The following is a 25458-nucleotide window of genomic DNA, read 5'->3' on the forward strand; positions in this document are numbered from 1 at the left end:
AAGTAAGAAAAAAGAGGCAATTAACCCCAGAAGCAAAACGTTACAGAAAGAAATCATTGTTTGGCTTAGCGGTGAGCGACATTGAAAGTCATTTGGCCATGAAAACACTCAGAAGGAGCTTACCAAATCGGGCAACACGGAGAAGCTGGGGGAGCCGGTGGAGAGGGTGCGGGGGGTTCACAACGCGAGCCGGGACAAAGCCTTCCCGTGTAAGTCAGTCTGGCTTGCCTCGGCTGTAAGAGACTACACGTGACTTCTACGGACGTGCTCAGTGACCCCACACACCAGGAAGCTGGCGGAGGCAGTTCCGGAATTCGATCAGCGGCTCGGCCATGTCTAGGACCCAGACTCTTTCTAGTTTCCGCTAGGCCATCCTCAGCACGGTGGCCTTGCGTCATGAGGACCGTCCCCAATTCCCGATGGCCACAATGCCACGCAATCACGTGCAGTCCGGACGAGCGAGGCAGGGCAAAAAGTCCTCTTCTCTTGAGGTCTGAGGTTTTGTCTGGAAACCTGCTTTTTCCCGGGACTTCTCCAACATCCTTCCCTTTATACTTTACTGGCCAGCACCGGCCATATGCCCACCCCTGACCCGTTACTAGGAAATTACTAGTTACTAGAATTAGCCAACCGATGACCATTCATCTTGTGGGCCTGTGGGCTGGGTCTGTCCTCACTGTGATCAAGGGGTCTCTGCCCACTGCCTGAATTCGCTGGAGTTCTGTTTTCAGGAAAGGGGGCGGGGCTGGAATTGGATGCACCGTAGCGTCTGCGGCCCCATGAGATCAGGCCAAGTCCTTAACTACGCCTGTGCCCTGAGCCCCAACCCCACCAGCCTCTCGTCTCCTTTCCTCCTGTCTGTGCATCTTGGCACATGTACTGGGGAGGTACACTCTGTATCCAGAATCCTCTCTTCTCCCAGCCGACATCTGAAATACGCACACTTCAGATATCAGCTCAGACACCGTTTTCTCAGGGAGCTGCCCGCTCCGAGTTACATGCTTAGAACTCGGCCCCTCTCGGTTTCGTGTAGTAAAACTGCAGTGTTGTGTGTGCACGTGTGGGACACTGTCTGTCCCCTCCACACTCCAAAGTGGTGAGCTGGGACAGGACCTTTGTCACCATATCCACAGGCATCTAATAACAGACACTCAATAGTTAGTAAATAGCCAAACGGTGGGTTTGCTCCCTCAACTTCGCCCATACCTCCTTACGCTGGTGCTCTGCCTACAGTGAAGGCATTTTTAAAAAGTTATTCTGTATCTCAATCCCGAAAAACTTCAACAGGGTGATCTTAAATTGCCCATACGGTAAGTTCTGTTTTGCTTAAACAGGAGTTTATTTTATGCTCGGCGAACTTTGTAAGTTTCAGCTCAGGATACTACAAAGAAGCCATTCATAAGGACCCAGAATCCTTTTCATCTTTCGAAGTTTGGGATAACAGCAGTTACCCATTTTTAAAAAGTCCAGGGGTTGGGGGGCCTGGGGGGCTCAGTCGGTTGAGCGTCCAACTTCAGCTCAGGTCACGATCTCCCAGTTCGTGAGTTCGAGCCCCGCGTCGGGCTCTGTGCTGACGGCTCGGAGCCTGGAGCCTGCTTCGGATTCTGGGTCTCCCTCTCTCTCTGCCCCTCCCCCATTTGCACTATGTCTCTCTCATTCTCAAAACTAAGGAAACATTTAAAAAAAAGTCCAGATTAACATGACTAAGAGACTCCCCTTAAAGAAGGCCTAAACTGATAGTTCTAGAAACCAGCATGTTTTACTAATAAACCTGACCTGCAGTGCTCTGTGCTCATAGTTTATCATAAAGAAGGGGAAACACGGCTCTAGGGATATCTTATGGATATCCCTCCTACACGTACTGGCTCTGTGACCTTGGGCGGGTTGCTTAACCACTCTGGGCCCCAGTTCCCTCAATTGCAAAAGGGGCCGAGCCGTTGTGAGAGTCAGGCAGGCCGGCACACGCCAAGTGCTGACAACGGTGGCCAGGCCCCGACAGGGACTGTCCAGCCATGCCTGTTACTCATCTGGCACAGCCACCGGCTCTCAGCATAGACTCATCAAAAGCATGGGTTTCAAGGTTTGGACCCACGCCCCATCGCTTCACCAGCTCTAGGACCCTTGTTAACTTATGTAACCCCTCTAAACCTCTGTGTTCTCATCTGTGTAATGGGGGTCCTAATATCCACCTCACGAAATAGGGTTGAACTAGGTCAAGTGTGTCCACAAGCACCTAGCATACGGTACTGCTCTCGCCCGGGGCCCCGACTGCACCTGAGACTTCAGGGCGTGAAGGGCATTCGAGTTCCGGGTCAGTCATTTGTCAGAAGAAACAACTCAGCCCCAGAAGGACAGGGATAAAGTGACTTGCTGAAAGTCACCCAGCTGGGGAGAGAGGGAGAGAGAGAAAGAGAGCACAACCCTGTTGTGAGAGAGTGCCGCTCTGGGTTTTACGAAGAGAGGTTTTGTTTCACTGGGTTTACATGGTGCTGTTATGCAATCGCCTTTCCTTCTAGGGGTTGCTGGTCCTGAGGTTCTGCTGTGACCCAGCGAGGCACAGAGAAGCAGTGAGAAATTAGCCCTGTGAGCCAGCCCCCCTACCCTGTCACTGCTCTGGGGGCCCTGTCACAGACGATGGGTTTTCTCCGGTCCTCCGCAGAGGAGGGACTGATGGACAGGGCAGCTCTGGGGGACCCTGGGGCGGAGGCCGGCCTGGTTCCGAGACCCCTGTGCTGTCCCCGGGCCAGAAGTCCCGGGTCCTTGGCAAATCTCTATCTCTCTTCCCTGCAATGGGCAGAATATAATTGTTCCCTCAAATGAGAGCATTGCTTTTCACTGAAAGTCTTCTTTTAATCAGTGACCTTTAAATACTGCCATTGTGCGCCTAATGAGTTACCTACAAAGGGCTCCAGGCTGTATCAAATAAGTATCTGGAATGTGGAAAAGAATCCCAGTGCCTAATCCCTCTCGAAGGTTCCCTGAGCCAAATGGGGTTCCGAGTGACCCCGGTGTGGCCTGTGAATGCGCTGGCCATGGCATCGGAGGGAGCTCCAGGCCTGAGCGCTGGGCCCTGACAAGCTGGGGTGATGGGGGGCTCACCGAGGTGGCAGGACTAGGATTCTCCTCCTGCATGTGAAGTGGGGTCCAGGGGGGCTGCTTCTGAATCAGGCCGACCCGGGTCCGGCATCACCTCCTGCAAGAACAGAATCGTACCTGCTTTTCCAGTGTGGACGCTGCTCGGTTCTTCCAAAGGGGACAGAATGTAGTCACAGTGGCATTTCCAAAACAAGACAGAATCCGATGTCCTAGGAAAGTTGAAAATGAAGAGTTGACACGAGGTCAGAGGAGTCAAAGGGAATAAAGAAATTGCTCACGGAAAACTGCATAAATGCACTGCAAAAAAAACAGCTGCAGTGAGCGAGCCCAAGAGAAAGGCCTGGGGATTGCGTGTGTCCGTCCGTCCGGGGCTATGTCCCTGTGCAGGCAGACTGTTCTGGAGGGGAGCCCCGGGGACGCTTCCGTCACACGGACATGTCTGGAGATCACCGGAGGCCCGTGTGTCAACCGGTCCTGCTCCACCGGTTGAGATGGGCAACTGGCATTTGTCATTGAGAAAACAGCTTTTGAAATTTAGCATTTCCACCCATTTCAAAATGACTCACACTCAAGGAGTGCACCTGTCGTGAGGAGCACCGGGTGCTGTGCGGATGGGCTGAGTCGCTCTATCGTACACCTGAAACTCCTCTCACCTGGCGCGTTAACTAACGGGAATTACAATTAAAAATTAAAAAAAAAAAAAAACAAAAAACAACCCAATCAGGTTCCCCAGGAATCTCACCAGTTTTTAGACATTAGAGTGAAATGTACACATTACATATACATTCACACGCCTACACACCCCTGCGTGTGCTCACACATTCGTGCGTGTGCGCGGGTACTGACGCACGATTACACACTACTACAGACACAACGGTAACCCTGATATAAAGAGGTTTTGCCCCACTATCTTTCTCCCTCCCAGAGCAGAAGAAGTCCACCTGGATGGGTCTAACCTCCAGTCCTGGCTTTTAGGGTCTCGGTAGATTTTTATTTTTTATTTTTTAAAATAATTAAAAAAAAATTTTTTTTAAGTTTATTTATTTATTTTGAGAGAGAGAGAGAGAGAGAGAGAAGCCCGACGTGGGCCTTGAACTTATGAACTCTGAGATCAGGACCTGAGCTGAGGTCAAGATCGACTGCACCACCCAGGTGCCCCTAAAATAATTTTGAATGTTTACTTATTTATTTTGAGAGAGAAAAAGACAGGGAGAGAGAGAGGGAGAGAGAGAGAATCCTAAGCAGTCTCCAAGCTTAGCTTGGAGCCTGACGTGGGGCACCATCTCACAGCTGTGAGATCACAACTTGGGCAGATATCAAGTGTTGAACACTCAACAGACTGAGCCACCCAGGCGCCTCTCAGCAGATTTTTATTTATTTGTTTGTTTGTCTGTTTGTTTATTTTTGAGAGAGAGAGACAGAGTGTGAGCAGGGGTGGAGGAGGGGCAGAGACAGGGAGACACAGAATCTGAGGCAGGCTCCAGACTCTGAGCTGTCAGCACAGAGCCCGACGCGGGGCTCGAACTCACGAACCATGAGATCATGATCTGGGCTGAAGTTGGACGCTTAACTGACTGAGCCACACAGGCGCCTCTCAGCAGATTTTTAAAAATCCCTCTGCCTGCTCGTTTTTCTTTTCCTCATCTGTCCTATGGGAATGGGAATGCCCTCTTGGGTTATCGTGACTGGTTTAATAGACATGAAGCACATAGCATAGTAATAGGCAGTAGTAACTGGAAGTTGTTGTCATTAGAAAAGTTCTAGGGGCGCCTGGGTGGCTCAGTCAGTTAAGCGTCCGACTTCAGCTCAGGTCACGATCTCGCGGTCTGTGGGTTTGAGCCCCGCATCAGGCTCTGGGCTGATGGCTCAGAGCCTGGAGCCTGCTTCCGATTCTGTGTCTCCCTCTCTCTCTGCCCCTCCCCCATTCATTCTCTGTCTCTCTCTGTCTCAAAAATAAATAAACGTTAAAAAAAAAATTAAAAAAAAAAAAAAGAAAAGTTCTAGATTCACTGAGGACAAAGGGCAGGGAGCCTTCATCAGGACACTGGAGGACGTGCCCAGAGCCAGTTCAGGGAGAGACCAGGTGGCCTGATAGGATCTCCTGCCAAGATCAAATCAGACACACACGCCAGTGGCTTCATCTAGTTCATCTAGGGTGAAGAAAGCATTCATATGTATGAGCTGAGAGAGGAGCTCAAAGAAGTGGTGGTGGAACCAGGGCAATACTTGCAGGGAGTCCGAGGGGGGCTCTGAACTCCTCATGGCCCCTATCGGTAGTACCCCTCTCCACTCCCCACATTGGCTTGATTTGGAAACTCGGCTTGTTCTCCATCTTGTACAAAGTGCCCTACAAATTCGAGGCCCAGCCCCTTCCAGGTGGAGCCTGGAAGTCACCCCTTCATCCAAAATCTGGACTGAGTTGGGTTCAATTAGGTTTTTCATGTGAAAACTCGATTGTGTTTTCCTGCAACCTCAAGGTCTCACACAGAGTTAAATTTTTTTTTAATGTCACAGACTGGAGGAAATTAATAACCACTCTTCATTCCAAACATGTGTGTGTTCAGGTGTGTGGCAATGCGATTCTGAGTCCAGAATGCATCTTGCTTGGATGCGAAAGGGTGAAGGAGCCAAGGAAGGTGGGAGTGTCCTGTGTCTTCCTGAATATCTTGATTAGAATTAAGTGCAGCATTTCTAGAGTCGAACATTCAGGATCCACAGGAACAAGACAAGTTTGACAAGATCATGTTCCCCATGTGTTAGATTCCTTTGAGCTGGATTTCTCAATAGCAGGTTTGCATAACAGCATTTAAAGTGCTTACAAGGCTACCTGTTTTAATGCTGTCTTCCCTGGTTATTCCTCTGATTAAAAGTGGATTTAAATCCTGGAGCTGCATTTGGTTTTCCCAATCTAAACCATTGTTGTCAACACACGAGTTCTAACACCTCTCGGAATTCCGGAGGAAATGAGAAGGTGGTTAGGAATTTACTGACTAGCCTGCCTGAAACATTTCCTCACTCCCTGAAGAGAAAATTGAAAATGGAATCACCACAACAATAATTACAGAACAATGTTGCTCATGTCTTTGTTACTCGTCGTTATGTATATATATACTTTTTAATTTTTGAATGTTTATTTATTTTTGAGAGAGAGAGAGAGACAGAGCATGAGCAGGGGAGGGGCAGAGAGAGAGGGAGACACAGAATCCGAAGCAGGCTCCAGGCTCTGAGCCGTCAGCCCAGAGCCCAATGCAGGGCTCGAACTCATGAGCCGTGAGATCATGACTTGACCTGAAGTCGGATGCTCAACTGAGTCACCCAGGCGCCCCATGTATATTTTTAAATTAATAAACTCTATTTTTTTGTGTTTTAGGTTCACAGCGAAATTGGGCAGAATGTACAGATATTCCCCATCTACCCCTGCGTTCCCCAACCTCCCCCACTCTACACCTCTCCCATCACGATGGTACATTCATTACATCTGGTGAATCTACACGGATACATCACAATCACCCAAAGTCCATAGTTTACCTGAAGTATTATACAACCTATGAATTTGGACAAATGTATGACGACAGGTTTCCGCCCCTGTAGTACTGTGCAGAATAGTTTCACTGCCCTAAAAATTCTCTGTGCCCTGCTCTTCATCCCCCTCACCAAGACGCCTCCTGACAACCACTATCTTTTTACTGTCTCCCTAGTGTTGCCTTTTCCAGAATGTCATAGGGCTGGAATCATACGGTGTGTAACCTTTCAGACTGGCTTCTCTCACTTAGTGGTAGGCATGTAGGTTTCCTGCATGTCTTTTCATGGCTCAGTAGCTCATTTCTCTTTAATGCTGAGTAATATTCCCTTGTTTGGATGGACCGTAGCTTATTCATCCATGCACCAACTTGGTTGACTCCAAGTTTTAATAATTATGAATAAAACTGCTATAAACATCCATATGCAGGTTTCTGTGTGGTCATAAATTTTCAGTTCATTTGAGTGACTATCAAGGAGCAGGATTCTTGGATTGTATGGGAAGAATATCTCGATTATACACCCATACATAAACAACATAATCAAATACATTGTGGCTATTATTATTTTGAACTGTTATCTGTTAGATCAATTAAGGATAAGAAAAATAAAAGTAAAAACAAATTCTTTTAATGTTTATTTATTTTTGAGAGAGAGACAGAGTGCACAAGCTAGGGAGGGGCAGAGAGAGAGGGAACGGAGAATCCCACGCGGGCTCTGCGCTGAGAGCAGAGAGCCGGATGTGGGGCTCCCACTCACGAACCTTGAGATCATGACATGGGTTGAAGTCAGGTGCCTAACCGACTGAGCCACCCAGGTGCCCCAGAAAAATAAAGGTTTTTATATTACCTTCACTTATTCCTTCTTTGATGCTCTTCCTTTCTTTATGTGGATCTGAGTTCCTGACCTATTTCATTTTCCTTCTCCCTGAAAAACTTCTTTAACGTTTCTTACAAGGCAGGTCTACTTACAATAAACCCCCTCAATTTTTGTTGAGAAAGTCTTTATTTCTGCCTCATTTTGATATGCCTAAGTGTAGTTTTTTTGGACACTTATCCTCCTGGTGATTTCTGAGCTTCCTGGATCTGTGGTTTGGAGCCTGACATTAACGTGGGGAAATTTCCGTCATGATCGCTTCAAATATGGCGCCTGTTCCTTTGTCTCTTTCTTTTCCTCCTGGTGTTCCCATTACACATATGTTACAACTTTGTCCCAGTCCTGGGATATTCTTTTGTATAGCAGCACATGCTACTATTTCCTTGTAATTTTTTTTAAAGTAGGCTCCATGCCCAACACGGGACTTGAACTCACTACCCCAAGATCAAGAGTTGTAAGTTCTACCTAATGAGCCAGCTAGCCCCCCCTTGATATTCTTTTGTATTTTTTTTTTCAGCCTTTTTTATCTTTGATTTTCAGTTTTGGAACTTCTATGGTCATCTCCCCAGCTCAGAGATTCTTTCCTCAGCCATGTCCAGTCTCCTGAGCCCATCAAAAGGCATGCTTCATTTTCGTTAAAATGTTTTTGACCTCTGTTTTTGATCTTTTTAACCTTTCTTACAATTTCCATCTCTCCGCTTACAATCCTCATATTGTCTACTTTTTCCATTAAAGTCCTTAGCATATTAATCATGGTTGTTTTCAATTCCCTGGTCTGATAATTCCCAACAGTACCACCATATCTGAGTCTGGTTCTGATGCCTGCTCTGTCCCTTCAGACTGTACGGTTTGCCTTTTGGTATGGCTTGTGATTGTTTTCTAGATAGCCAGGCATGATGCACCGGGATGGAAGAAACTCCTGGAAACAGCTTTTAGGAATGTGGTGGTGAGGTGTGGGGGAGGGGAGGCATTCTCCAGCCCTGTGAGGCTAGGTCCCAATCTTTTGCTGAGCTTATGTCCCTAGATTATGAACTTCACCAGCTTGTAGAATTGTCCATGTATTTACCTTTATTGAAATCTTTATTTCTCCATGTGGCTCTGAGTTAGTCTTTGACCTTTCATTGTGCCTTGTGGACTACCTTGACCTTTACTTTTCTGTAGGGCAGGTCTCGTTGTCACAAGCTGCCCCGGCTTTTGTTTCTTTCAGAATATCTTGATTTCTCCCTTACTTACGGAGAACTGTTTAGCCAGATACAGGATTTCTTGGTGGCAGTTTCCTTGTAGCACTTTGGACATGTCAGCCCAATGTCTTCCAAGTTTCCGATGAGAAATCTGCCTACAATCTTACTGGTGAGCCCTTGCCCTGTGTTGATTACTTCCTTCTTGCCGCTGTGAAGATTCACGTTTTGTCGCTGGCTCTTGAAAGTTGGAATGTAACGTGTCTTGTGCAGGTTTCTTTGCGTTCATCTTACTTGGAGTTCACTGAGCTTCTCTGATGTTTATACTCACGTCTTTCTTCAAATTTAGGAAGTTCTCAGCCATTATTTCTTCAAGGATTCTCTCTGCCCCTTTCTCTCTCTCTTCTGTTTCTGGGATCCCACGATGTGTGTGTTGGTCCTTCTGAAGGTGCCAAAGTTCTTCTGGGCTCTGCTCGCTTTTCTTCAATCTCTTCTCCTTCTGTTTCTCGGCCTTGATCGTGTCCAGTGTTGTCTTCAAGTTCACGGATTCTTTCTTCTGCCTGCCTAGCACTGTCTTTGAATGTTTCTCACACGGTTTCCATTTCAGTTAGTGTACTTTTCAGCTACATAGTTTCTGTGCATGTTTTCTGTCTCTTTATTGGTGTTTCCATTTTGTTTACACAGTTCCCTAGACTTCCTGAATGCCCCTTTTAGTTCTTTGAGCAACATTAAAAGCATTATTTTGAAGTCTTTGTCTATTCTGTTAAGTCTTTTCAGGGACAGATTCTGTTGAATTTCTTTTTTCCCTAGAATGGCCATAATTTCCTGTTTTTTTGTATGCCTGGGATTTTTTTGTTGTTGTTGAACATAGGACATTTGAATTTAATAATGTGGTAACTGTGGAAATTAGAGTCTCCTCTTTCCCTAGGGCTTGCTATTTTTATTTTATTTTTTTAAATTGTAGCCTCTCTGTGCCAAGGATTAGCTTTGCAGGGTAAACATGTCTTCTTATGTGTTTTCTAAGTCTTTCCTCGGGAATGCACTGTCACTTTCTAGTGTTCCCTGAATATGCTGTTGCTTTTGAATATCCTAGTCTTTAATGTCTGACTCCTGAAGGGGAAAAGCAAAAACACAAAGGGGGAATGAAATGGAACTGGCCCTTGAAATCTCCTGGATGTCCCTTGAGCCAGAGAGGAACGGTTTGCAACACTAGGGCAAGAGCAGTCATAATGGCCACCCACTGCTTTGTCTGTGCCTCTGTGATCAGAAGCAGCAAACACGGATCACAGCACAGAGACCCAGTATTTGGAGGACAGCGTCCTTCCTGCCTACTCTACGTCCTGCAAGCCATGTGTGAGCTGCTTCAGAAATACACGCACAGCTGCCTGCCACATGGCTGGGGGAAGGGAGTGGGTAGCTGCTACTGTGCTAAGAGCAGAAATTGCTCGTGATTGAATGCAATTTACCATCCAAGCCTTCTCCTGGAAGTTGCAAGCCTTCAATAGACACCAGATTCCCGTTACATCAGACAGACTCTGCCAGGGCAACCGTCGTCCAGGTGGGGAGACAGACTTCTGGTGCTTCCTGCCCCACGGCCTTCCCAGAGACCTCTCCCGCCAGGCCTTTTTCTACAGCAACCGCAGCCTTGTGCGCTCCCACCGGCAGCACAGGAGTGTCCCAATGTCCCCACATCCTTGTCAACACTTGTTATTATCTCTCTCAATAAATACTCTTCTGTCAGCAAACGGGTGAGTCGGGGGGACCAGGGGAACAGAAAAGAATTGTTGAGAGGGGAAAGGACCATGGAGAACTCCGTGGAAAGGGAGCAGGGGGGATGGGGAGGAGCAGCAGGGACTGGAGGGCCAGGGTAGGGCAAGGCTACAGACACTAGGGTGCGAAAAGGGGCAAATAAAATGGAAGGTGACGGACCCCGGCAAATGGGTGGGCTGGGACAAGGCCACAGGAGGAGGGGAGACTGGACAGACGTGTGCGTCGGGGGCCTGTGGGATGCTGGGGACCGGAGGCCAGAGGCCAGGGCTATCGTGCATGTGGCCGCAGCCACACTGGTAACGGCTTGGGATTCTGTTAAGGAAACTCAAGCCTGCCTGGGGGGTGGGCAGTGGGCCCTTGGAAAATACCACTTTGTGGGACAAGACTTCTCGCCATTTGTGTTATAACAATCCTTCCTTCATCATGGAAAAGGGAAATCTGATAAGCTGTCACCTGGGGAGACCATGAGGCTGGACTCTTCCCAAAAGGCAACTGATAGGAGTTACAACTCGGATGGAATGCATGGGAGGCCTGGTGAAGTCCGCGTGTCTGCATTTTGATGCAGGAACTTTTACACGCTTGCTGCTTGGTGGTACGTCCCTTAGAGGTGGCACCCCTCTGTGAGTCCCAAATGAGAAAGAAGGAGTTAGAATCCGATGCCATCACTGTGCGTCATCTCTGACTCTGACGTGAATGAGAGAGGCAGAGGCTCCGCCTGCAGGTCAGGCTTGTGGACACACACCTGCCTCTTTGTCTACTTGTCTCGGGAGGGGCGGGTGGTCGCTCTTTCTGTGAAGCCATTCAAGGAAAGGAACCTCACCAGAGATATATCTGATTATTATTTAACGTGAGTGGAAAAATGAAATGAACGTGGCTGGAAAAAATTTTTATTGAAAATGTTTGTTTATTTTTGAGAGAGACAGAGCACAAGCTGGGGACGGGTACAGAGAGGGAGAGACACAGAACCCAAAGCAGGCTCCAGGCTCCGAGCTGTCAGCACAGAATCCAACTCGGGGCTTGAACCCACCAACCACTAGATCATGACGCCCAATGTGGGGCTCGAACTCATGAACCGTGAGATCATGACCTGAGCCAAAGTTGGACAGTTAATTGACTGAGCCACCCAGGGGCCACGTGAAAAATTCTTTTGACAAAAATTCTTTTGATTATATTTCTTATAATCTTTAAGAACAGTCAAAATGGGGGATACTTCCACAAGGCTAAAGGAAACCCCCAAATAAGAATTTTCTAGCCTCTAGTGGCCAAATATGAGATGACTTCATGAGCCTGAAATGAATGAAATGGAAAATGATTCCAAGCTTACCCACAACTGTAGGGAAAAAAAAGTTTTAAGAATTCAGAGGCACACCAGCACAAAACGCACATCAGATGAACTGCCTTTGAAGAATCCTTGTGTTTCTGGGCTACCACTTAATTTGCAGTGTTTAATTTTATTTAAAAATTTTACAAACAGTAAGTCAATTTTCTCTTGGATATACAGTCGTAGGAGTCTTAACACATGTACAGATTACCCTATAAATGCAATCATACAGCACGTAACATTTTGAGATTGGCTTTTTGCAGTCGGTAATGTGTCAAACTTTATCAAGTTCATGATAAATGATCAGCATGTGATTACAACGATTTATGAAGAGAGCTGCTACAAACATTTGTACAAAGCAGTGAAAGTCACTGCTTTCACTTACCTAGACGGAATGCATGGAATTGGGATTGATGGGTCCAGTGGCGTGTGTGTGTATTTAACTTCTCGAACTTGCCAAGTTATTTTCCAGAGTGGCTGTCTCATTTTCCATTCTTACCAACAATGTGCGAGAGTTCTAGGTACGCTGTACCCTTGCCAGACATGGTGCTGACTTTTTAAAAAAGATTTAAGCCATTCTGATAGATGCGAAATTATGTCTCCTTGTAATTTAATTTGCATTTCCCAAATATCTCAGAGATTTGTCCGTGCGGTAATATTTTCTTTCTCTTCACTGTGGTTTCTCATTTGAATATATCACACTTATAAAAATGTTTTCTGCTTTTGGTCGATGTCTGGATTGTTTCTAGTTGGGGGCTGTTATGAAAGAATTTGCTATGAACATCTGTGCCCGTGTTTTGTCTCCAGACCCCGATATTTATATAAGAGGAGGCCTTGCTGGATCACAAGCTTTGTGTACGTTCAGCTTCAGAAGATTCTGCTCAAGAGTGTACCAAAGTAGTTTTATCTACACTCTCACTAACAGTGTGTGAAAGCTCCAAATCTTTCATGTCCTCGCCAACTCTTGGCAGGTCATGTCTTTTTAAATTTAGCCATTTTGGTGATTTTGTAGTGGTTTCGCACCATGGTTCCCATTTGTATTTCTCTGACGCGTATAAAGTCGATGTTGTGTTGTGTCGTGTCGTCTGCCTTTTTCCGTCGACTCTACACACACACACGCGCGTGCACACACAATTTATATTATATATAAAATGCACAGAACTGATATAGGTGCATAGAGATCGGAGGTATGTATTAGAGATCGGATAGGAGACCTCGGACAGACACATCGGTTACTAGTATCTTCCCCCATGCTGAGGCTTGCCTCTTGGCTCTCGTCTTGGTGTCCTTGGACAGACAGCAATCCTTAGTTTGAACATGGTCCGACTTAACCATGTTTTTCTTTACAGTTGCCATTTTCTGTGTCTCATCTGGGGACACTTTGCCCACCGCAAATGAGTCATCATAATTTCGTAATTTTAAGTGTTTCACTGTTTTACATTTCACATTTAGGCTTATAATCTGTACGAGTTTTAGAATTTATTGACAGTGTGAGGACCTTGAAACACCAACTCCATTTAACCCCTTCCTGCCGCTCCCGGCACTGTCATTTATTTTACTTCCCCATGTATTTTAAAGCCCATATGAGTGTTGCTGTTTAAACAGCCAAGGTTTACTTAGATTTACCCACAGGTGATCCTTTCTGCTTCTCTTCTTTCTTTCCTGCATTAATTACCATATTCCCCTTACGACTCGCAAATTCCCTTTAGCATTTCTCTTATTTTTTTCATTCTTATTTTTTAATTCATTTTAGCTATTTGTCTTTGGGAGAATGCGAGCGGGGCAGGGTACAGAGAGAGAGGGCGAGAGGATCTGAGGTGGGCCCTGCGCTGACAATCTGAGAGCAGCGAGCCCGACGTGGGGCTCGAACTCACAAACCGCGAGATCATCGCCTGAGCCGAAGTCGGATGCTCAACCCACGGATCCACCCAGGTGCCCCTGGCATTTCTTTTAGTATGGATCCGTGGAAATAAATTCTCTGATTTTTTTTGTCTGAGGGAAACATCTCGCCACCGTCAGTTCCCCCCCCCCCCCCAGTTTTATTTAGAACTGACACGCAGTGCCGTAGGGATCTCAGGGGTGCAGCACGAGGACCTGACTTCCATGCGTTGTGAAGTGATGTCTACAGCACGTTCAGTTAACACATCACCTGTTTCTTCCTTGTCACGAGAACCGTTAGGGTCTGGTCTCCTGACAACTTTCTAATCACCACCCAGCAGTGGCACACGATCATCCGGCCTCACTCTGGTCCCCAGTATGACCGCCTTCGTTTCTCAAGTATGTCCTTTACCGGGTGGGTGTGGAATGCTCACCGGGCACTCTGAAGACGTTCCATTATTTTCTCAATTCCGTCACTGTTGGGAAAAATCCTACTGTTACTCCTCTGAAAGCAAAACGTCTCCCCGCCCTCTTTGTCAGGGACTTAGTGAATGGTGTGTCGATGTCGAATTTCCAGGTTATTATCCTTGTACTGTGGTTACACAGGAAGTGTCCTTATTCTTAAATATTTTGTGTCTGCAACTTATTTTCACGTGGTTCAGAAAACACATGTATGTATTATATGTATGGAGAGAGAGGTAAGGGAAATGGGGCAAAATGTTTAAAATGGTAATTTTGATAAAGAATTTATAGGAGCTCTTTGTCCATTCTTAAACTTTTCTGCAAGTTTGAAATTATGTCAAAATTAAAGGGCACCAAAAGAAAATACCTGAATAAAACAAAAAACTTATTAAAAACTTATGATTCCTCTTCTCCTATATACATATATGTGTATATATGTATATATACATATACACATACGCACACATATTCATATATATGGACATGTATTGGGATATACAGATTCATATACATCTGAAGGTTCACAATTCAAAGGCTGTGTTGAACAGTCCACTATCTCAATGTCATCACCCGAGTGCCCTCCCTGATTTCTCCCACCCCATCACCCAGGGAAGGATGTCCTCCTTCCCCGTGGCCTACACCATTACACGTGGACGCCCCTCAAGTCCGCACAGTGGAGCCTTCATGTGTAACTGCCGCTGGGGCAGGAGCCGGCCTTGGGACCCTGGGGCAGGACCCTTCCGGCCCCCCGGCAGCAGCAGTTGGCCTGTGGGTAGCGGTTTTTTTGGGCTGCTGGGAGCGCTAGGAGCTAGGCTTCAGGACCCCCTGCTCCAGCGAGATCTCCAGGAGGGGAAGTCCTGGGGGTGCATGCATCGCTATGAGCGAAGAGAGAGCTCCCTCGGTTTAGAGACCCCCGCAGAATGCCTCAGGAAGGTACGCAGTCCTACGACTGCACTTCTTTCCCTGTTAATTCACCGCCAAGAACCCAAGCACCCTTTCTTATATATCTAATAAATAGTGCCTGCACTCAGCTGAATATCAGGGCTTCTGTCTTCAACTGCATGTTTCTCTTTTTGAGATAAATTTCGATTTGCTTCTCTTAACAAATTCTAACAGGAAATCGTGCTTGGAAATACAGGTACTCCTATGTTTAAAATACATCATGAAATTAATGAATTTGGAAATCAACTGAATTTATAATTCCTAAACATTCTTCAGTTCGCTTTCCTGATTCATCAAGTCTAAGGTTTTGACTAAGGTTTAAAAGTATTAAGATTTCTGTAAGCTATCTCTTTTTAGGTCTGTATTTAACAATACAGAGTAAAAAGCTGTGTGTCCCAATGTGCAGGCATCAGAAGGCATCTATATCTATTTATATCTATCTATATCTATATCCCGTTGTACACACACACACACACTATATATATATATATATATATATATATATATATATATATGTATGTATATATATACACACACACACACATATGTAGGATGTGTATGTATATATATAACACACACACTATATATATATATATACACACACACACACACACACACACACACACATATGTAGGATGTAGGATGTGTATGTATATATATAACACACACACTATATATATGTATATATATATATACACACAGATATATATATATATATACTTCTAATAATATATATACATATACATATAGGATACTTCTAGTAACAATGCCCATCATATGTGCATTAACACCCCATTTCAGCGTTTAGGTCTGAGATGTTTTGGACCATGTCTAGGCTCTAACTCCTTGGGGCTCGACCCAGTTGGTGCTCAGGTCTACATGACCTAATGCCTGCACTATTTTCGCTATTATGTTTCTTACCTGCACAGACCTTGGTTTGTGTCTGAATTGTCTAACCTCTTATAATTGTGATTTGTTCATGGGCACTTATTTCCTTTTAATTCCCCCAAGAATTTGGTCATGTGTTGTGCCCAGTTTGATTCTCTGATTATTAACGCACAGGAAAGCCTACACCAGGAAGAATTTTCTCTCTTAAGAGCCCTTCATATCATGTATCACACGTAAGTATATTTGAGATGCAGCCGTATTTCAACAAGTTTCAATTTAATTACACGTTGAGCCCAACAAAGTCTCCGTAGATGAGATTTGAAGAAATGTATTTTCCAAGCACATCAAGTTCCATTATACGAGAAGCTGTGACATTTCCTTTTACGGTAAGGGTACGAGATGCTCGTGTTCTCATCAGTAATAAAGATCTTCAAAATTGGGTATCTGGTTTCCATCGGGCACATCTTCTTTAGGAGGCTCGAGAAATGTGCTTATTTCCAGCTGGGTGCTGATTGTGATGTTGAAGCAGCACTGATCTGTGAAAACTGCTACCTTCACAGAAATCACGCGGCCGCCGCAGATGTTGAGAACAGGCTGTATTCGACCTGTGTTTGCTCGAGAACTCTGACAGTTCCACTCCAGCCCTAGTGTTGGGACTTTTTGCGGTGTCAGATCCAGATAATTATTCACTGACAGTATTTTAGACTCAACGTAAGTTACTCGTTAGGCTGCCACCATTCTTGGGTCCTTTGTTTTCTTCTTTTTTTTCTTTAATGTTTACTTATTTATTTTGGGAGAGGGTGTGCACACACGCACATGCGTACAAGTGGGGGAGAGGCAGAGGAGAGAGAGAGAGAGAGAGAGAGAGAGAGAGAGAGAGAGAATCCCAAGCAGGCTCTCCACCATCAACACAGAGCCCGACGTGGGGCTCGAACCCATTAACCATGAGATCATGACCTGAGCCATGAGACAGACGCTTAACCAACTGAGCCACTCAGGAGCCCCTGTTTGCTGCTTTCTTGAATCTGGTTGTTTTGCACTCAAGAGCCTCCTGGAGGAATTTCAGGAAAGTCTGTGTGTAGTAAACTTTCTGTCTCTTTCCATGTCCAAAGTGTCTTTAGTTTTTTTCACACCCGAATTGTCACATGACAGGCTCAGAACTTGCCATGGAGTGATGGGACCAGCCAGTGACTGGGCCATCATTCTGGGACTGAGAGGCTTAATGCTGTGACCTTACCAAGTTGAGTGAACTGTATATACTGCTTAGAGGTAAACTTTCACAGATGGGCATACTGTAGAATTTCAATGCCTACACTAACAGTTAAGCTGATATCGAAGAATAAAAAGTTTGGAATACTGACCTTTCTTAATCTGGTCAGTAAAACCGTCTTTGCCTTGAAAGAATGAATGGTTTCTCCAACCACACGATCTGAGCCCAGGAAGTAGTCTGCTTCTGCCCAGTGTGTCTTAAGTTGACGTGGCCACCTCACCTCCTGAGAGCTCTGTCAAAATCCACGGCTCTACATTTGTATTGGTAGCATCTCTAGGTTTTTCCTCTTTTTCATTGGTAATGAAAAAGTCCTTTATGACTCCTTCAACAGTGTTATGTTAGAATTTACTGTCGTGTATCTTTTCTCATACACTTATCTATGCTGATTTTCTTTTTTCACGTTAGCATTTTGTATCTTTTATTTTCCACATTCCAGCATCAGAGATGAAAGGGATGCTCAGGGCTTGACCTTAGAAATAACCGAACAAGTGGAGTCTAAGAAATTCCAAGTCGGTCACAGGAGAGAGGGTGGGTGTTACTCACGGCCCAGCAAGGCTCCCAGGGTGGAAAAGAGCAAAGCTGGAAACCACGATGTTGAAGTTGCTGAACTACATTGAGATGTGCAGATCTCAACCTACAAAAAGCCTTTTCATATGAAATCTGCCCTGTTCTTTGCTGGGGGCGGGGGGGTGGCGCAGGGAGGGGGCAGGTACTGTGGTGATAAGTATGAAAATGAGACTGTTCATAGAGAGAGAGTGGGCGTGAGTGAGTGGGGGAGGGACAGAGGGAGAGAGAGAGAGAGAGAGAGAGAGAGAGAGAATCTCAAGCAGGCTCCGTCCAGAGCTGGGCAGGGGTCTCCAACTCACGAACTTCGAGACTATGACCTGAGCCAAAACCGAGAGCCAGACGCCTAACTTACTGAGCCACCCAGGTGCCCCTATGAATCTTTAATCCCATGCCCAAACTATGCCCCCAAATAGTATATTTTAATAATCACATTAAATAATGTAATTTATAAAGTTATATGTAATTTAAACGTAAAGTTATATGTAAAGTTAAATGGAGTTTAATAATAAGCCATTTTCCTGTTTACTATTCAAGGAAAGCAATAGTTCTGAGCGCCTTCTCAATTTACTCTGCAAATAGTAAATTTACTCTAGTAAATAGAGGAGACGGAAATGGAAACCTACTCACCTGACTTTGCAGGAAACGCCAGGGCGATGCAGCGATTCGATGCACTGGACGTGGCGGCCGTGCTTACGTCGGAGTCGGCTCTGGACGGGGAGCGAGCTTCCAACAGGCGCTCCCGGGGGCGGGGGGGCGGGGGGGGTCCTGGCACCCGAGACTGGGAAGCCTGACTGTGCTGTTCTCAGAACAATGTGTGGTCTGGTTTGCAAAGTCCTTACAGCCAAGTCCCATGTTCAGCCTCTTCCTATGATATAAAGTTCATTTAAAAAAAGAAAGCACAGATTTCTTCTACGCAATGAAAAGTTATGAAAACTTTGAAAGCGGTTAGGTACTTTGAACAAACGTGCTCGCAACAGGCTTTCGTTGATTCCGGCATCTCCGCAAAATCCTCTCAGCACTGCTGAAGACAGACACATTTGTGAATGAGGTTTCTGTTGGTTTTTTCCCCCTTATTTGGAAGATTTCCTTAATTCACAAGCACCCAAATCCTCTTGCAACAATACCGTGTATATGTAGAAAAATATTTTGCGGTGAAAATAGAACGAAGGCAACTACAAATTGTTGCGTATTTCCCAGAGATCTTTAGCTTGGGAAGGGCCCAGTGATGTCGGTTTCCACATATTTTTAATTATAGCTTATAATTTACCTTGTGTATTGTCACCTGTGTGTGTGTTTTTAAAAGATGCCTCTCCCCATCCTGTCTGCTGGTTAGTGGAGAATTTTGTTCCATTCCTCTCACAAAAATAGGGCAAATGAAACTCCAACACGGTGAATGATAACACAATAATCCTACAAATAGACATAGTTGTAGCTAATGATACATCAGCGTAGGTGAGACAGTGTAATAGTGCAGAGTAAAGGAAAAAAATTCAAGCCACTGTAAAAATATAAGTATGGCATCTGTTGCCTACATAAACGTGCTCTAAGGGGATCGTGTAGCGGGCTGAGAAGACATCCTGGCTCTGAGGGCCATCTTTTGTGCCTAAAACCCTTATGCACCTGACTGGAGTCATTAACATTTGGATCAACTTCAATGCCAGAAGTAGGCAGGACCTACGGCACTTCCCTCCCACGGGCCCAGGTGGCCACATGAGAGCCAGCTTAACGCTCAGGCAGGAGAACAGTAGCCTGAAACCCAAGGATAGTGTGTGTGTGTGTGTGTGTGTGTGTGTGTGTGTGTGTGTCTACTCTTGATAAAATGTTGCAGGAGCTATTTTGTTTGGTCTTATTTTACACATTGTAGAGGTCTTTCTCGCACACTAAAAGCTTGAAGCGGAACTATCTTTTTTCAGTGCCATGAAATGGTTCATAGAAATGCTTTTGTAATCGGTCAAACTTTTTAATTTTGTAAACCCATCCCTTCCCGGTGTCGGAAGGCTGCTGGGTGCGGCAACTCGGGGCAGGGCCGCTCGGGCCATCTGGAAGTTGCTAGGGCTCAGGCTGGGTAGGGTTGAGGCAACACGTGTCTGCACGTTCCAAGCCGTGTGAGGTAATGTGGGGCAACCACGTGCAGCTGGGGGGACACCAGGGAGGCCACTCAGACTTGCATCGGGATGCTAGGCATCGTCCTCCACTTCTGATTCTTGGGGAACCTGCTGTGAGCCATTTTCAACGATTTATTAACCTTTTTTTCCGTTAAGATTTCCTGGACATTTTCCCATGAATCAGGAAGCTAAGAATGTGTCATAGTCTCTAATATATGAGTTCCTTAAATCTTCTTTCACTATGACAGTATTGATGATACAAGAATTTAATAAAAATAAGCAGTGAATGTGACCTTTAATGAAGGGATATTCTGTGTTCTTAACAGAGGCCATTTCTTATACAAATCACTTAGAGGACCTTCTATGTGTCCGAACTCCCCTTTCTGTTCATTGCACGGTTCTGTGGCTCATGCTGGACTGCATCAGGATGGGCTCGCACCAGCTGATGGATATTCTGGAAGGCAGGGAGCAGGCTGGTAAGGAACTCGACATAGGCAAACTCTGGAAAGCAGTGGCTGTTCAATAAATATTTGTGGGTTGGCTTTTTTTTTTAGAAAAAAAAATTGCACATTTAGAAAGTAGATGAAGCATTCACAAAGAACTCGAGTGCCCTTGTGAAAATGAGAAACAGGATAGGTTCTAGTTCAAGAGAGGTGTAGGGAGGCACTGAATGTAGGGCAAGAGACGTGGAGTACGCAGGTGGTGGTCGCCCAGGGGCAGATGCTCCAGCAAAGTCAAGGCCGTGGTCTTGCCCGCTGCACATCACCACTAGGTGGGGAGTTTGGGGCGCCAAAGCGTTGATTAGTGGGGGTCCTGATGGGCCTGACATTTTTTAGAAGGAATCTAAAAAGGAAAGGCCATTTATTATCATCCTGCTGTATGAAGTTAACATTTTAACTTAGAGTTTTATTTTTACCATTATTTTGTCTCTGAATGCTGCAGAGAAATAAAAGCCAGTTCAGTGTTCTGTGACATTTCTGAACTCACCTCCTTGTTTGACTACTAAGCAATCGTGTTGAGGATTTACAGCTGAAAAGTACACCTCTGGCAATGTCAGTTGCTAAAAGGTATGCTTGGTAGAGGAAGTCTAAATCTGTGCTTTCTCGTCTCTGATGTTTCAATGGAACTATAATCCTACTTCAAGACTTCATTTTGAATACATTATACTTGAAATTAGTACAATTGGTAGATGGTAAGTATGGAATTTCTTTAAGATTCCTTTGAGGAGGGGCATCTGGCTGGCTCAGTTGGTAGACCGTGTGACTCTTGATCTCAGCGTCATGAGTTCAAACCCCGCTTTGGGTATGCAGTCTGCTTAAAAAAAAAAAAAAAATTTCTTTGAGGAAAAAGCCTCGTAGTTGGATAATGTATTCTGTGTAAGTAAATAATACCGTGATACGATGATAGAGGTTTTAAGTATAACTAATGTTTGTACTATGCCTGCCCATGTTCTTACCACAGATAACTCAGGTTGAGAACTGCGCACTGGGTTCCGGGAGGAGGTACGGGAGGCTGGTTTCTGGAGAGGGAACGAGCTGGCACAGAAAAGCAGCCACCCTCAGCACGACCGCATTTCTGAAATCCCCCGGGGCCTCCCAAAAATGTGCTAAGTTGTATTTAGATGTAATATTTTTGGGAAAAAGAAAGCGATCATCTGACACAGGAGATAAATTCGTGAAAACTTACATAATTTATTTCTGGACTTTCATCGGAATTTTACCACGAATTTGCTAAAAAATTATTGTTTCGTTTGAGATGCAGGATTCTTAGATATAGATTACATGTGTTTAATTTCTACGCGAATCAATATAAACATACTTTGAGATCACCTCTGAAAAAATACAGTCTGAGAATGATTGTAGGTAGATCAAGGCCGAACAAGGCATGAATATTAGTTTTCATTTTCTAGGATAACACACGTTTGCCATGGTCTTCCAGGGGCGGTGCCAGAAGACCCGAGGTCATGCCCCATGGCTCTGGGTGACCCAACCAGCGACGCGGGGGAGGGGGGGGGGGGTGGCTCGGGGCGAGGCAGGTGCTAAGCGCCCGGGCTGTGTTCTGCAGCCTCCGCGGAAGTTCTGATGTTCCCAAGACCGCACTTCCCGCTTGCACTGAAACCGTTCTAACATCCTTTCCCGCGAGAGACACGTGGGAAGGACGCGGGTGTGGCGGGAAACAAGGCTGCGCGTCCCTGGAAGGTGTCGGGTCATCCGGGTTAGGCCTGAAATCACCAACAAAATCCTTTCCAGGGGGAACTCTGCCACGTGTACGGAGAAGGGCACCCAACGCAGACGGAAGCCTGGCTGGGTGGCGAGCCCTCCCTCTCCGCGGGGTACGGGCTCCCTCACCGTCTGTGATGGTTTCACGCCCCACACGGGGCCCGACTGCACAGTGCACGGAAGTGGAACCATGCTGCACGGGACGGTTCGGGCCAGGGTGTTGCGGTTGTGAGTTTCGTGCACGCGGAGCACCGCGTGTTCAGTTGTATTTCTGCACAGTGGTCATTCCGTTCACCTACTGGAGTTTACCTACTCACTCTAGCGTTGGGGAAGCTTCGGATATGTGCCTGGGCACCAGTCAGGAAAACAGGAACTGTATCAGTTATTTTTAACAGAGACATTTTATTTTCTTAATTTATTTTTATATTAAAATTTTTTTTAATCTTTATTTTTGAGCGAGAGAGAGAGAGAGAGAGCAGGGGAGGGGGCAGAGAGAGGGAGACACAGGATCTGAAGCTCCAGGCTCCAAGATGTCAGCACAGAGCCCGACGCGGGGCTCGAACCCACAAACCGCGAGATCATGACCTGAGCCGAAGTCGCATGCTTAACCGACAGAGCCACCCAGGTGCCCCTTTATTAATCTATTTTTAAACAGCTTTATTTAGGTACAGTTGATATACAACTGATATACGTATTTAATGTATACAATCTAATGACTTGGGACACAGGTACACCTGTGAAACCACAATCAAGGGAACTGATATATATCCATTACCTCCAGAAGCTTCCTTGTGCCTCTTTTTTGTTCTTGTGGTAAGAACACTAAATATGAGATAAACCCTTCTAACAATTTTTAGGTGCACAATACGATGCTGTTCACTACAGGCACAATGTTGTACAACAAATCTCTAGAACTTACTCATCTTGCCTAACTGACACTTGATGTCCATTGGCTGACATCTCCCCATTTCCCCTCCCCTCCCCACCCCTGGCAACCACATTTCACTCTCTGCTTCTGTCAGTGTGACTGTTTTAGTTATTTATTTTTTTTAAGTTTATTTATTTTGAAAGAAAGAGGGTGCACGAGGAGGGGAGGGAAGGAGGGAGGGAGAGAAAGAGAGACAGAGAGAGAATCCCAAGCAGGCTCTGTGCCCAGTGTGGAGCCCGATGCAGGGCTTGGTCCCACGACTGTGAGATCATGACCTGAGCCACAACCAAGAGTCGGATGCTTAAACGACTGAGCCACCCAGGCGCCCCTCTCAGTTTGACCATTTTGGATTCCTCGTATGAATAGAATCATGCAGTATTTGTCCTTCTGTGACTGGTGAATTTTACTTAGCACACTGTCCTCTGGGGTCATGCATGTGGTAAAGCTATTTTAAAACAGAGAATTGATTACACAGACATCAGACGACTAAAAAGGCAAAAGCAGACAGTGAGGTACCCCAGAGGCAGCAACTGCAAGGAGCAGCTACCGCTTGAGACAAATGGGAGGGTTGTGGTTTCGGAACCTGGAAGTCTGGAAGACAGGGCTGGACCACAGAGCGCAGGAGGAAATCACAGCCTGGGCCGATCGGCGCTGGGAGGCAGGGCTGGGAACACCTGAAGTCAGACGTTGTCGCTGCTGATTCTCAGGAACCACTATGGTCCCCCCACCTCGGCCCCCCAGTCAGCATGGAGCTGTGGCACACTGGGTGGCAAATGACGTGTTGACCTGGGACCGTCTCTGAGTGGACCCAGCGGTCCATGCATCTAAACTGTGGTTAGCTCCGCAGTTAGCACGTATACAATGGGAATAAACATACTCAAAACCTGCGTGGGCACGACCCATGCACGAGCTCCACGGCCTGGGGAGTGAGGGTAGGAAGAGCCAAATGGAAGCTTGAGATGTTCCTTCTAGGACAGTCTTGATGGCAAAATTCTAAGCGATCCTTAAGATCCTTGCCGCCTGGTGTCAACATCCTGTAAAACCCCCTCCCCTGAGAATGGGCAGGACCCGTGAAAGTGAGATAGACTATCACCCCCATGGTTAAGTGACTAATCAGTTGACTGAATGAATGAAACGAGATTATCCTAGGTGGGCCTGAACTCATCTAGTGAAGTCTTTACAAAAGTTTGTGTCAGCGAGGCATTCTCCCCTTGACCTTGAAGATACAGCCTCCAGGAGGTTTTTTTTTATTTTTTTAATGTTTATTTCTTTTTGAGAGAGACAGAGACACAGTGTGAGGGGGGGAGGGGCAGAGAGAGAGGAAGACACAGAATCAGAAGCAGGCTCCAGGCTCCCAGCTGTCAGCACAGACCCCGACGCGGGGCCCAAACCCATGGACCCCGAGATCATGACCTGAGCGGACGTCGGACGCTCAACTGGCTGAGCTGCCCAGGCGCCCTAGCAGGCTCCACGAGTTTTAGAGTGGCAAGGATATAAATTCTGCTAACAATCATGAGGGCCACAAAGGGGGTCCCAAGCCTCAGGTGAGACTCCAGCACCTTGATTTCAGCATCATGAGACCCTCAACACAGAATCTAGCTGTGCCACGCCCAGACTCCTGACACACGGCCCTGCGACAGAACGGATGGGTATGGTTCCAGGGTGCCGAGTCTGTGTTAATTTGTTAGTCAGCGAGAGGAAACTAAGACCCGTAGGGAAGCCAGAGCAGTGCCGTCTCCTGGGGCAGCTGCGGAGCGTGGTGCGAAGCTGTGAAACGTGCGGGGCCACCTGTGGTCATCAATCCTCCTTCAGTCCCCCACGCGTTCTGTGCGGAAGCACGTCGATCTTGGAGAACGCAGTGGTTTATTGGGACTTAATCAAATGCCGCTTCCAATCGCAACTTCTATTCCGTACCTGGTACCTTTACTGGGGAAAAAAGTCTCCCACGCCTGCTTTATAGCGATCTATCTTACAAATGCTTTTTTCCCTTTTATACCAATTTCTTAGTTCCATTTGGGGCACATATCAATGATCTCTCTATGGGTGCTTTTTGGCTGATAGTAATTATAACAACACTGGTTTTCGCACACACAACTATTTCAAAGACGTAAAACTGTAAAAGAAAGTGCATCTTATAGTTCGTAAACTATGGCCAGTGACAAACCCGAGCATACTGTAGGGAAAAGGCAAGAAAATGTGGCATGCCATATTCAGAAAATAATCAAACAGAACTTCTGGAGATGGAAATCATATGGATATAATTGAACAGGAAAATGAACAGAACAGAAGCGAGAATTCGTGAATTGTAAGGACAAGTCAGAACATGATGGAGAGAGAAAATAATAGAAAACGCAGCAGAAAGGATAAACATGGAAGGAGTGAGGTGAGAAGTATTTGGTCCAAGTTCTGAGAGCTGAGTGAAGAGAACAGAGCGATAGT

At 46.0% G+C, this 25458-nt stretch overlaps 1 long non-coding RNA gene across 1 annotated transcript in view; it reads right to left on the reverse strand.

Moving 5' to 3' along the window:
• Nucleotides 1-18586: 18586 nt before the first annotated feature.
• Nucleotides 18587-25458, reverse strand: part of LOC122204668 — a 60083-nt gene continuing 53211 nt past the window's right edge. The window contains exon 5 of the long non-coding RNA XR_006195732.1: nucleotides 18587-18632. This is a non-coding gene — a long non-coding RNA (uncharacterized LOC122204668). The remainder of the gene's footprint in view (nucleotides 18633-25458) is intronic.

The sequence above is a fragment of the Panthera leo genome, chromosome D4 (genome assembly GCF_018350215.1).
Source record: "Panthera leo isolate Ple1 chromosome D4, P.leo_Ple1_pat1.1, whole genome shotgun sequence".
Taxonomy (NCBI): domain Eukaryota; kingdom Metazoa; phylum Chordata; class Mammalia; order Carnivora; family Felidae; genus Panthera; species Panthera leo.